The following is a 13,188-nucleotide window of genomic DNA, read 5'->3' on the forward strand; positions in this document are numbered from 1 at the left end:
TAAGTTGTCACTGTATGTCGCTGCCTAGCAAGCATGTACACCTGCTGTGATACAGCAGCACTGTGCCACGTGCTCACTAAACAGAACCCTCACACTTTCCCTACAGAAACTCAATTATTAAATATAACTAATGTAGTACAAAGTTCCCTAACTACACTAGATATCCCTTTCCACTAAATAGAAAGCTCCATACAGCAGAAGACTGACACTGTCCCTTAAGTTTTTTTTTTTTTTTTGTAACTCTAAGAACCAGCACAATCGCTGTATCTAACTACACTGGCTGTAAGCTAAATACAATTCTGCTATATGGAGCTTTAGAACCACTCGATATGTAGGAAATGTAGTGTAGCAAAGCAGGAGTCAGAGAACTGCTTCAACTCTCTTCAACAGGATCTGGATCACTGTGCTAGGGGTTAGGCGGGGCCATCTTATATAGTGTGGGGTGTATTCACTCCTGATTGGCCTCTGGTCCCCGTAGTCACTCCAATCACGTTCCTAGGAGACTCCTGCCCCCTCATTGGCTTTTGCAGACGTTTCTGGGCCAATCACAGGCTTTTAAAGCCCAGTTCCTGTCCCAGTGCATTTTGGGCGGTTCTGGTGGCCGAATACCGAACTTTTACCGCAAAAAGTTCGGTATTTGGCCGAATATTGAACATCCAATGTTCGGGTCGAACCGATGGTCGACCCGAACCGTTCGATCATCCTTAGCATATATACACACATAATTATATGTATATAGACACCTAGCCATATATAGGTGTGATAGTAGCAGAAATATATTACTGTAAATGATTTCATTAGCGCAAGCATATATTTCTGCTACTATCACACCTATATATGTCTAGGTGTGTATATAAATATATGTATGTGTGTATATACACCACTATACACAAGTTCAGATGTTTTGCCTGCCTCAAAAGAACCCAAAAAAATGCCAAAAAAAACACTAGCGTCAAAAAGAAAATGCCCAGGTGTGTTTTTGCTGGCATTTTTTGGGGGTTTTTGGAGGCAGGCAAAACATCAGAACTTGTGCACAGTATCACTATACACAAGTTCAGATGTTTTTCCTGACTGCAAAGAACCCAAAAAAATGCCTGCTCTTAAACTGGCAAGGTGTTACAGCAGCGAAGCCAACTTCCTGTGCTGAAAGTTTTCTAATACAAACAATCTTTTTTTTTATGGTTCTGGACATGATACAGAGCTGAAACTTCACATGTACACTTTTTAGACCCCCCAGATACTAAAAATCTCTCTTTTTTTTTTTAATTTTTCAATAATTGGCTTTTTTATCAAAAATGACATTTTTTAAGAACTTTTTTTGTGTGATTTTGTGTCTGGGGGGTCTAAAAGGTGTACCTGTGAAGTTTCAGCTCTGTAGCATGTCCAGAACCAGAAAAAAAGATCATATAGGTGTAAAAGGAGGGTCCCACATCCCTGTTCTACTGAAAAATTATCTTTTTTTTTTTTTCATGGTTCTGGACATGCTACAGAGCTGAAACTTCACATGTACACTTTTTAGACCCCCCAGATACTAAATCCAAAACATCTCTCTTTTTTTTTTTCAATAATTGGCTTTTTTATCAAAAATGACAATTTTTAAGAACTTTTTTTTGTGTGATTAATAGTTAATGGGGCATGACCCAGAACCCTAGGCACTTTTTAGGGGCATTTATTGGGTTTTAGGGCTTAAAAATTGTGTTTTTTGATTACCGAAGTTCGGGTCCCATTGATTTCAATGGGGTTCTGAAATCCGAACCGAACTTTTGGGAGATTCGGGTGTTCTGGTCGAACCAAACTTTTCATAAGTTCGATCATCCCTACTCACATGCAGCAAAAAAGACCGGTGCTCAAATCCCTCCTGAAAAAGATGGATTCTACTTGAACAGGAGACCCCACCAATCATCCTTGTTGCCCCTCTGTAGATTTCCTTGGGAATACCATCCTCTACATAATCACACCCCTTTGTAGATACCACCCTGAAGGTCTTGCAGGCAGTCTGCTATAATAGCATCTCTGACCTTGTAGCTCTGGAATGCTCCCAGTGAAAGTTCACCCTGACTTACCCCTTGGCCTTTATTACATCGTTTTCAAGACATTTGTGAGGGGACACAAATTCATATTGACACATTTTATCTATCAAATAAATCAGTTACTTTATACATAAGGCATCAATAACCTGTAATCCCAAGAAAGTGGTTGTAAACTGTTTTCCAAACATTTTAGGCTCTGTTCACACGATTTTCAGATCATAAAACCCTTATCTCTGAAGTCTCAAAAAAACGCTCAACAAGGAAAATCCCATTCATTTAAATGGTCCCTGTTTTTTTGGCAGATTACAAGCATTTTTGTTAGATGTTAATTCCTTCAAACACCTGCAAAAAATGCCTGAAAAACACCTGAAAAAACATCTGAAAAACGCCCCCAAAAAATGCCTGAAAATGCCCAAACAAATGCCTGAAAATGATACGCTCAGGTGTGAATAGAGCCTGAAAGTTTCATCTCATCTTTATAAACTCTTCCCACTAGTCTACCCAATGTTTTGAAGATCCAATGAAGAACAAGGAATATTTCTTCATATTTTTTAGGGGTGCTCCTTTTGAAGGCCCTTGTGGGTCAAGAAAAAAATCTGTTCATACGGACACAATCAGCATTTACCTTGGGCATAACCCAGCAGCATTCCAACCCTAGTGAAACAAACTATTATGACACACATACAAAAGATCCTTTGTCAGGGATAACGAGTGAAGGTATCCAACAGCAGGGATGGCCAGATCTGAGCAGCTACACTAAGGGCCCTTTCACACTGATCAGTTTTTCTTCATTTTTTGCCTTACCAAAAGTGGAAGAAAAATGTATAACTATTAAATCCTATGGAACTCTTCATATCAGTCAGTTTTGGGTCAGTTGCATTTTCAAATGTCCTGCATGCTGCATTTTTTGTGCATGTTTGGTGCGGTTAAAAACGTATAAAACTCCAAGACCCCGACATGCTGCCATCCCCGATTTCCTCACATCTTTATGTCCACCTCAGACAAGAAGGCTAAAGGGGTGATGATAGCAGTAAGAGACACAGTCACCTTTTCTCTCAAACAAGTCATCCTAGATGAATCCGGTCGCTTTGTCGTACTGACCTGTGACCTTGAATCTAAACCCTTCACTATAGCCTCTCTATATGCCCCTAATATACGTCAAATCCTCTTCCTGAAGAAGGTACTTAAAAAGATTTGCCAAGTCAGCTATGGACTGATTCTAATCTGTGGGGACTTCAACGCAGTTCCAGACCCTACCTTTGACTCCAATCAAAGGGAATTCACAAAGTGGGCCCTTCCTACGTACCCTGTTTCACACTGAGGACTTATATGATGTGTGGAGATGCCAACACTCCAATGAGCGTGACTAGGCCACCTACTCACCCAGACACAGATCATACTCACGGATTGACCTCTTCCTTTCGGACAAAAGACTCTTACAATGCATATCTCAATCGAAAATTTTTGACATCACCTGGTCAGATCATGACCCCATAATGATCACTTTAGAGGAAGGTGCTGCCTCCATTAGAAACCCTGTGTGGAGATGCAACACCCGTTTATTACAGGAACCAGACTGTGCCAAAATTATTAATGACAACCTCGTGGAGTTCTTCGTCCACAATGCTCCCTCTACCCCCGATACTTTTTTTCTGTGGACTGCCCACAAAGCTTTTATTAGGGGGATTCTACTGCAACAAGGTGCCAGGTTAAAGAGACACCACAATTCTCATTTAGACTCCCTCCCTAGAAATTACAAACAAAACAAACCCGTCCATGGTCCTGTCGGACGAGCAGCAAAAGCTACAGGAAGAGCTCAGGCGCTTGCTGATGCAGCAGTACGATATGCACCTCAGACGGCTGAAACTCCAAACTTACACTAGCACCAACAGAGCGGGAAAATACATAGCCAATCGGCTAAAGGCCGCTGGATCCAAAACCAAAATAGGATACCTCATACACCCTATATCCAAGCGTAAAGTCCTGAATCCACAGGCCATTGCTGACCGTTTCACAGACTACTACAGCGATCTTTACAATCTAAAGGAGGACCCTAATACTCCCCAACCTACTGAGGACTTGATACTCCAATTCCTCAATCAAATCAATCTCCCAACACTTACCGAAGCGCAAATCCACACCCTCAGCGCCCCAATAACAGAACCAGAAGTATGCAGAATTGTGGCGTCTCTTCCAAATGGCAAATCCCCGGGGCCTGATGGCCTGCCCAACGAGTATAACAAATCCATGTTGAAACCCTTGCTGCCTTCCCTATCCCTTGTGTTCAACCGAGCGGCTGCTTCCTCCTCATTCCCTAAAGAAATGCTGCAAGCCTATGTGGTCACAATTCCCAAACCAGGTAAAAATCCCACCACCCCTTCCAATTTTAGGCCAATCTCCCTCCTTAACTCTGATGTTAAAATATATGCCAAACTCCTAGCAACTAGACTGGTCACTGTTATCCCTACCCTCATAGAAAATTACCAACTGGGGTTTGTGAGGGGGAGGCAGCCATTGGATGCAACACGTAGAATCCTAAACTTAATGCACCAAGCGGAGACCAGTCGAACGCCTTCTCTGCTATTGTCTATAGACGCAGAGAAGGCGTTCGACAGAGTCCAATGGAGGTATATGTCAGAGGTGCTGACCAAATTTGGGTTTTGGGGGATCATTAAATCGGCCATCGAGGCACTGTACTCGTGCCCCTCTGCCCAGGTGTACACATCCGGCCTCCTATCCAAAACCTTCCTAATCTCCAACGGCACTCGCCAAGGATGCCCGCTCTCACCCACCATTTTTAATCTGATGATTGAACCGCTCGCAGAGACGGTTCGTCAACATCTTTCAGTCACTGGATTTCAGTTGGGTAGCGAGAACCATGTCATAAACCTTTTCGCGGATGACGTGATTCTCTTCCTGAGGGAACCTAAACGCTCGCTTTTATAAGGTGAACTTCTCTAAGTCCCTGATATTAGACTTAGGAGTCGACCATGATACTAAATCCCTACTACAGAGTACCCTGCCCTTTACCTGGGCAAGTGAGGGTATACCCTATTTGGGCATAACCCTAACCCCATGCGCTCGTGCTCTGGCACAAGCGAATTATGAACCCCTGATCTGTAACGTCCAAACTCAATTGAATGACTGGGCCACGAAACAATTATCGTGGGTGGGCAGACTTGCAGCGTAAAAAATGTCAATCTTACTGCAAATACTCTACCACTTTAGGGTCCTTCCTATGCCTATTCTGCACCGATATATAAAATCCCTAACGCAATCCCTGACTAAGTTCCTTTGGCTCTACAAAAAGCCTATATGCGCTAAGAAATTCTTAATCACTCACAAATAAGTGGGTGGGATGGGGCTTCCCGACCTCAATGACTACAGACTAGCTACAATTCTTAATCAACTATGGCACTGGTTCTGTACAACAGACAGGCCATGCTGGGCAGGTAAAGAAATGCTCTTAACCAAAACCCCAGATCTGAGATCTATTTTGCTCCTAGACTCCTTAAAACCTAGGGACCTCCAACCCCTTCCCTGGACAGTGAGAGCCTCCGTATTAGTGTGGCACCACCTTCTTAGCAACTCAAAAGATACACCTTCTATTGACACCCCTCTCATACCCATACAGGCCCTAGCCTCTAGGATACCCTTTCTATACACCAAACCCCTGTCAGCGTATGGCATTGCTCACGTGCAGGACTTCCTAGCTGACGGCAAGTCGATCACGTGGACTGAAATGCAACAGAAGTTCTCACTCCCCCTGCTCTATATTTCTCATGCCACTGTATATCGCAATTTCTTAACAGACACCCACTTCCCATTTTACCAACGGCATGGCAGTTCCTCATCAAAGACCCCCCGACTAAAGGGGGTAAATCCCTCTTCTACAATGCCTTACAATCTAAATCTAAACCTCAAAAATCAGTACCCATGCAAAAGTGGGAGGAGAACCTGGGGGTGGAGTACACCTGGGCGGAGTGGCAACGAGCAATACGATCCCCATATCAATTCTCCAAGTGCACCAACCACTGGGAAATGATGCTCAAACTCTTGCACAAATGGCCCTATACACCTTACATATATAGGTGTGATAGTAGCAGAAATATATGCTTGCGCTAATGAAATCATTTACACTAATATATTTCTGCTACTATCACACCTATATATGTCTAGGTGTGTATAAACATATAAGTATGTGTGTATATATACCACTATAGACAAGTTCAGATGTTTTGCCTGCCTCAAAAGAACCCAAAAAAATGCCAAAAAAACGCTAGCGTCCAAAAAAAAATGCCCAGGTGTGTTTTTGCTGCCATTTTTTGGGGGTTTTTAAAGACAGGCAAAACATCTGAACTTGTGCACAGTACCACTATACACAAGTTCAGATGTTTTTCCTGACTGCAAAGAACCCAAAAAAATGCCAAAAAAAAACGCTAACGTCCAAAAAAAAATGCCCAGGTGTGTTTTTGCTGCCATTTTTTGGGGGTTTTTGGAGGCAGGCAAAACATCAGAACTTGTGCACAGTACCACTATACACAAGCTCAGATGTTTTTCCTGACTGCAAAGAACCCCAAAAAATGCCTGCTATTAAACCGGGAGAGAAGCTAACTACCTGTCCTGAAAGAAAGTGTTCTAATACAAACAATCTTTTTTTCTGGTTCTGGACATGCTACAGAGCTGAAACTTCACATGTACACCTTTTAGACCCCCCAGATCTGAAATCTCTTTTTTTTTAAATTTTTTCAATAATTGGCTTTTTTATCAAAAATGACAATTTTTAAGAACTTTTTTTGTGTGATTTGGTGTCTGGGGGGTCTAAAAGGTGTACCTGTGAAGTTTCAGCTCTGTAGCATGTCCAGAACCAGAAAAAAAGATCATATAGGTGTTAAAGTTAAAGGAGGGTCCCGACCCACATCCCTGTTCTACTGAAAAAGTATCTTTTTTTTTTTCATGGTTCTGGACATGCTACAGAGCTGAAACTTCACATGCACACCTTTTAGACCCCCCAGATACTAAATCCAAAGTCAAAATCAAAAAATCTCTTTTTTTTTTTAATTTTTTCAATAATTGGCTTTTTTATCAAAAATGACAATTTTTAAGAACTTTTTTTGTGTGATTAATAGTTAATGGGGCATGACCCAGAACCCTGGGCACTTTTTAGGGGCGTTTATTGGGTTTTAGGGCTTAAAAATGGTGTTTTTTGATTACCGAAGTTCGGGTCCCATTGATTTCAATGGGGTTCTGAAATTCGGGCCGAACTTTCGGGAAGTTCGGATGTTCTGGCCGAACCCAACTTTTCAAAAGTTCGATCATCCTTAGTGATAAGCAGGAAGCCATGCACTCTGTTCTGCTCATTCACAATCTTGTACTCCCCCTTTCTATTGTATAGTTGAATGTATACTGTGTCATTGGCTGATTCTATGTGAGTAACTCTTGTCTTGTGACTGTACATTTGGAACTGATTGGCTGATGTTATATAGCCATCACTTCCTGTTAATTGTCCCTTTTGTTGTCTCCTAAAAAAATGGAGCTCCCTGCCTTGGGCAGGACATTCTTGTGAGCATCATATGTGATAGCAGCCTTTGTGTCTGTAATACTGGGTACAGCTGAGTGTGCACAATTGCCCTATACAATAGAGACCAGAGAACTCTGATTTTTATCACAATGGGATTGATTGCGCTTGGAATATATTAATATCCAAAAATGCACTTATTATCGCAACAGAGTTATTTGTGCATCAAGTGTATATTTATTTCCAAGACAACACTCAAAAAATACTTTCATTTAAAACAAGAAAAGCAAAATTAGCTCGTTAAATTAATAGGTTATAACCTAAGGTACCACATCCCTGGTTCAAGTGCAAGGAGTATCGAATGTTGGGGCATAGGTTGGGATTTTTAGGGTACCGTTTTAACAACCAATATATCACAAAGAAATGTGATTTAAAATTTCGCTGCCCAAGGCAGGGAGCTCCATTTTTTTAGGAGACAACAAAAGGGACAATTAACAGGAAGTGATGGCTATATAACATCAGCCAATCAGTTGTTCCAAATGTACAGTCACAAGACAAGAGTTACTCACATAGAATCAGCCAATGACACAGTATACATTCAACTATACAATAGAAAGGGGGAGTACAAGATTGAGAATGAGCAGAACAGAGTGCATGGCTTCCTGCTTATCACTAAGGATGATCGAACTTTTGAAAAGTTGGGTTCGGCCAGAACATCCGAACTTCCCGAAAGTTCGGCCCGAATTTCAGAACCCCATTGAAATCAATGGGACCCGAACTTCGGTAATCAAAAAACACAATTTTTAAGCCCTAAAACGCAATAAACGCCCCTAAAAAGTGCCCAGGGTTCTGGGTCATGCCCCATTAACTATTAATCACACAAAAAAAGTTCTTAAAAATTGTCATTTTTGATAAAAAAGCCAATTATTGAAAAAATTTAAAAAAAAAAAGAGATTTTTTGATTTTGACTTTGGATTTAGTATCTGGGGGGGTCTAAAAGGTGTGCAGGTGAAGTTTCAGCTCTGTAGCATGTCCAGAACCATGAAAAAAAAAAAAAAGATAATTTTTCAGTAGAACAGGGATGTGGGTCGGGACCCTCCTTTAACTTTAACACCTATATGCATCATATCTGGTTAATGTATGGAATACTGAATAAAATCCACTAGCATTTATCATACCCACTTATCAGTACATCATGTACCTTCTACCATTTTAGGCAAGGCTGCCTTTTCTTGTGGTGTCGTCCATACCCGCCTGGGGGACGTTAATTGGCATCCAGCACTCGTATCTCAGATGTTTGTGATACACCAGTCTCATCACTTGGGAACATCGCATATGCCTCAGTCTGTATGCAGGCGTAAATGAACTTTCTTGTCATCTTTGTAAGTAATTGCGATAATTATGATCGAATACATGACGTTTAAGTGTCAGAAGGTGGAGGGGCCACGGCCCAAGACTCCATGCTTGACACATACTGATATTCGAAATAACACAATCATCATATGTTGACAAAGAGTATACTGTACGACTTATCATAATGATCTTATATATTTTTTGTTACTCTTCTAGTTGGTCATTGTTAATGCGCTATCCTTTATACCCCTGAGGAAGCGGTACATACCGCGAAACATGTCGGGTAGTGGAAGTTGGATTCATTAGAGGCCTACATACTGGCTATGGTCGTCCAAGGTGGTAGTAACCCTTGAGGAGTCCACCCACCCAACCAAGGATTGACCATATGTGGACACTGTGATATTTGCCATTATAGCACATTTCATATTTTATACATTGTCTGTTATTATGATTGTTTGATGATTTATGTACCCCATTGTCGGGAAATACTTGTATACAATAAAGTTATATTTTTAGCAAAATTTTAAATCACATTTCTTTGTGATATATTGGTTGTTAAAACGGTACCCTAAAAATCCCAACCTATGCCCCAACATTCGATACTCCTTGCACTAAAACAAGAAAAGGAAAATGTAGCTCTACATACATATATTACTCAACATATTCCATCCCCAGTCATTTTTGATTTTGAAGCTGATGTTATAGACACATTGGATGTGTTATCCATAGATGATGTTTCCCTCAGTCTTTTCACATAACATCTGGCAACTTCTCCACCTATAGTCCACTCATCCCTAAAACCTAAGTCCATTTTGTATCCTTCACATGCCAAAGGTCCTTACTTAGAGAGTTTCTATATGCTGATTTCCTCAAACTGTGTCATCATTCCTCCTGCTCCACCCCTAAGGTTAACAACCTATCTCAATCAGAAAACAAAGCTCTAACTTCTTTAATGCAAACTTTAGATATCATCATCAAATCAGCAGATAAGGGAGGAAGGATTGCCATACAGAATAAATCCGACTATGTGGCCGAGGCAAACAGATTTTTTTCAGACAATATAACATATAGAAAATTTAAAAAAGATCCCATAGCTGAGTTTACTCTTGAAGTGGAACTATTAGTAAAATTGGCCCTAGGAGATGGGGTCCTCAGCAAGTTAGAGGCCTCCTTCTTCCATAGAGAATTTTATTAGACCCCTTATTTTTATCATCTCCCTAAGATTAATAAAAACCAACAAACCCCTCTAGGAAGACCTATAGTGGCTACAATGGACAGTATCACTACTGGTTTCAGCCAATATATCAACCAACACTTACAACCATTATCACTACTGGTTTTACAACCAGTATCACTACTGGTTTCAGCCAATATATCGACCAACACTTACAACCATTGGTTCACCAGTTACAATCCTATATTAGAGATGGGACACATCTTTTGGAACTGTTGTCCTCATACCAGTGGAAGCCCACTTATGTGTGGCTTTTGTTTACTCGTTGTATACATCTATCCTCCACCAGTTTAGTTTACAGGCTTTGGAATCTTTTCTTTCCCAAGACTCACCTAAGTATTAAGCCTAGACAGGCTGCCTTCATTTTAAACACAACCAAGCTTTGCCTTACACATAATAATTTCAGTTTTTATAGAGATTTCTATCAGCAATAGGGAACTGCTATAGGAGCAAATTTTGTACCATCTTTTGGTTATTTTGGTTATTTTGAGGGCACAATATGTGCCAAGAATTTTACCAACCCCACTGCAGGCAATTCTTTACATTACAATAGCTGCCATTTTCCTAAATTGTGTCAAAATATCCTCCAAGGACAATTCTGCCGATTATGGCAAAACTGTACCTGTAAAACTGTCTATGTAGACCAGAGTGAAGCCCTAAAAAGAAAGTTTCTGGACAAGGAATATACTGAACATTTGGTTAACCAGGCCTTAAAATTCTATCTTTGAGTCAAACCCCCTAAAAAAAGTTGCAAATCCCTTGATCACTCCACCAGGTTTACCACCACTTTTCATTTTCAATATAAGAAAATGGAGAATATCTTGGCCCAACATTGGAGTATACTTCAGGAAGATCCCCATTTAACCACCCTCATCCCGGATCGCCCTAGAGTTACTTATCTTAGGGCCCCAAATGTTAAAAATAAAATGGCACCCAGCAAATTTATATCCTCTCTTCCTGTCTTTGTTCAATCTGTTCTGATACCCTAGGTGGAGATGTACCAATGCTGTAAGGCCCTATGCAAAATGTGCCAATTTGTTCATCACAGGCAGAAAACCTTCTGTACAAAAGGGAGAACCTTCCAACTAGAGAACTTCTACAATTATATTTCTGACTTTGTTGTCTATGGGTTATCCTGTCCCTGTGGATTGGTCTATGTTAGCGGCACCATTTGCACCCTTAGAAGGCATTTCAGTGAACATAGACACCTCATAGAACTAGGCAAGGACAAACAAAGTGTTCCATGACACGTTACAAACTTTCCTCAGCAATCCACTGCTGGACTTCTGGTTTGGGTCATCGATCAGATACCTAAATCTCTCTCTGAGGCCAAGCGGTACAAAAAACGGTGTGCCAGAGAAACCTTTTGGATCTATTTTCTTGATACCCTCTCGCCAGGAGGCCTTAATGAGGGAATCCAAATTGCCACCATCCTCTAGCCCTTCTCTTCCTCCTATATACTTTTCGCTGTTTGCTACTTTTATACTATTAGCTGCTAAAATTATTTATGAGATCACCTGTCCATTTTTTATTGGTATTAATCGATTTGTTCCTTCCAAGGTTTTTACTCATCTTGGCTATTATGGGGGTGGCGGATTTTTCTCCATTATTGAAAACTACATACACATATTATCATGTCTTACAGTGAGTACCATTATATATAAATTCACACACTCTACCAGTTATTTCACATATATAAATATTCTCATTATCATTAAAAACCTTTGATATATGTACGCAGACCATTGGAGCATGCTGAATGTGTGCGCATACTTCTTTTGGCTAGGCAATGGTCAATTTGGGCATGTTGCTAGCCTTATGCGCATACCATAGGGGTGCATGTTATGTACACCTGCACATGCACCCAAAGGGTTTTATCTTATAGTCCTCATTTAAAGATTCAATTGTTTAGCTAATCCTCCCCCTCCCCCATTATTTCTCATCATAATTTGTAGACAAATCTTTACGTATATGTGGAGATTGTACATGCATTCTTTACAGTATCATGTTTTTTTACTTCTTTATTTCCCCACATGTGCAGGAGAGCCATACATATACTGTATCTCACAAAAGTGAGAACACCGCTCACATTTTTGTAACTATTTTATTATATCTTTTCATGTGACAACACTGAAGAAATGACACTTTGCTACAATGTAAAGTAGTGAGTGTACATCTTGAATAACAGTGTAAATTTGCTGTCCCCTCAAAATAATTCAACACACAGCCAATAATGTCTAAACTGCTGGCAAAAAAAGTGAGTACACCCCTAATTGAAAATGTCCAAATTGGCCTGAAAGTGTCAATATTTTGTGTGGCCACCATTATTTTCCAGCACTGCCTTAACCATTTTTGACATGGAGTTAACCAGAGCTTTATAGGCTGCCACTGGAGTCCTCTTCCACTCCTCCATGATGACATCACAGAGCTGGTGGATGTTAGAGACCTTGCACTCCTCCACCTTCCATTTGAGGATGCCCCACAGATGCTCAATAGGGTTTAGGTCTGGAGACATGCTTGACCAGTCCATCAACTTTACCCTCAGCTTCTTTAGCAAGACAGTGGTCATCTTGAAGGTGTGTTTGGGGTCATTATCACGTTGGAATACTGCCATGTGGCCCAGTCTCTGAAGGGAGGGGATCCTGCTATGCTTCAGTATGTCACAGTACATGTTGGCACTCATGGTTCCCTCAATGAACTGTAGCTCCACAGTGCCAGCAGCACTCATGCAGCCCCAGACCATGACACTCCCACCACCATGCTTGACTGTAGGCAAGACAAACTTGTCTTTGTACTCTTCACCTGGTTACCGCCACACACGCTTGACACCATCTGAACCAAATAAGTTTATATTGATCAGATCACAGGACATGGGTCAGTAATCCATGTCCTTAGTCTGCTTGTCTTCAGCAAACTGTTTGCGAGCTTTCTTGTGTATCATCTTAAAAGAGGATTCCTTCTGAGACGACAGCCATGCAGACCAATTTGATGCACTGTGCAGTGTATGGTCTGAGCACTGACAGGCTGACCCCTCACCTCTTCACCCTCTGCAG

This window comes from Pelophylax lessonae, assembly GCF_965119305.1.
Source record: "Pelophylax lessonae genome assembly, chromosome: 3".
Taxonomy (NCBI): Eukaryota; Metazoa; Chordata; class Amphibia; order Anura; family Ranidae; genus Pelophylax; species Pelophylax lessonae.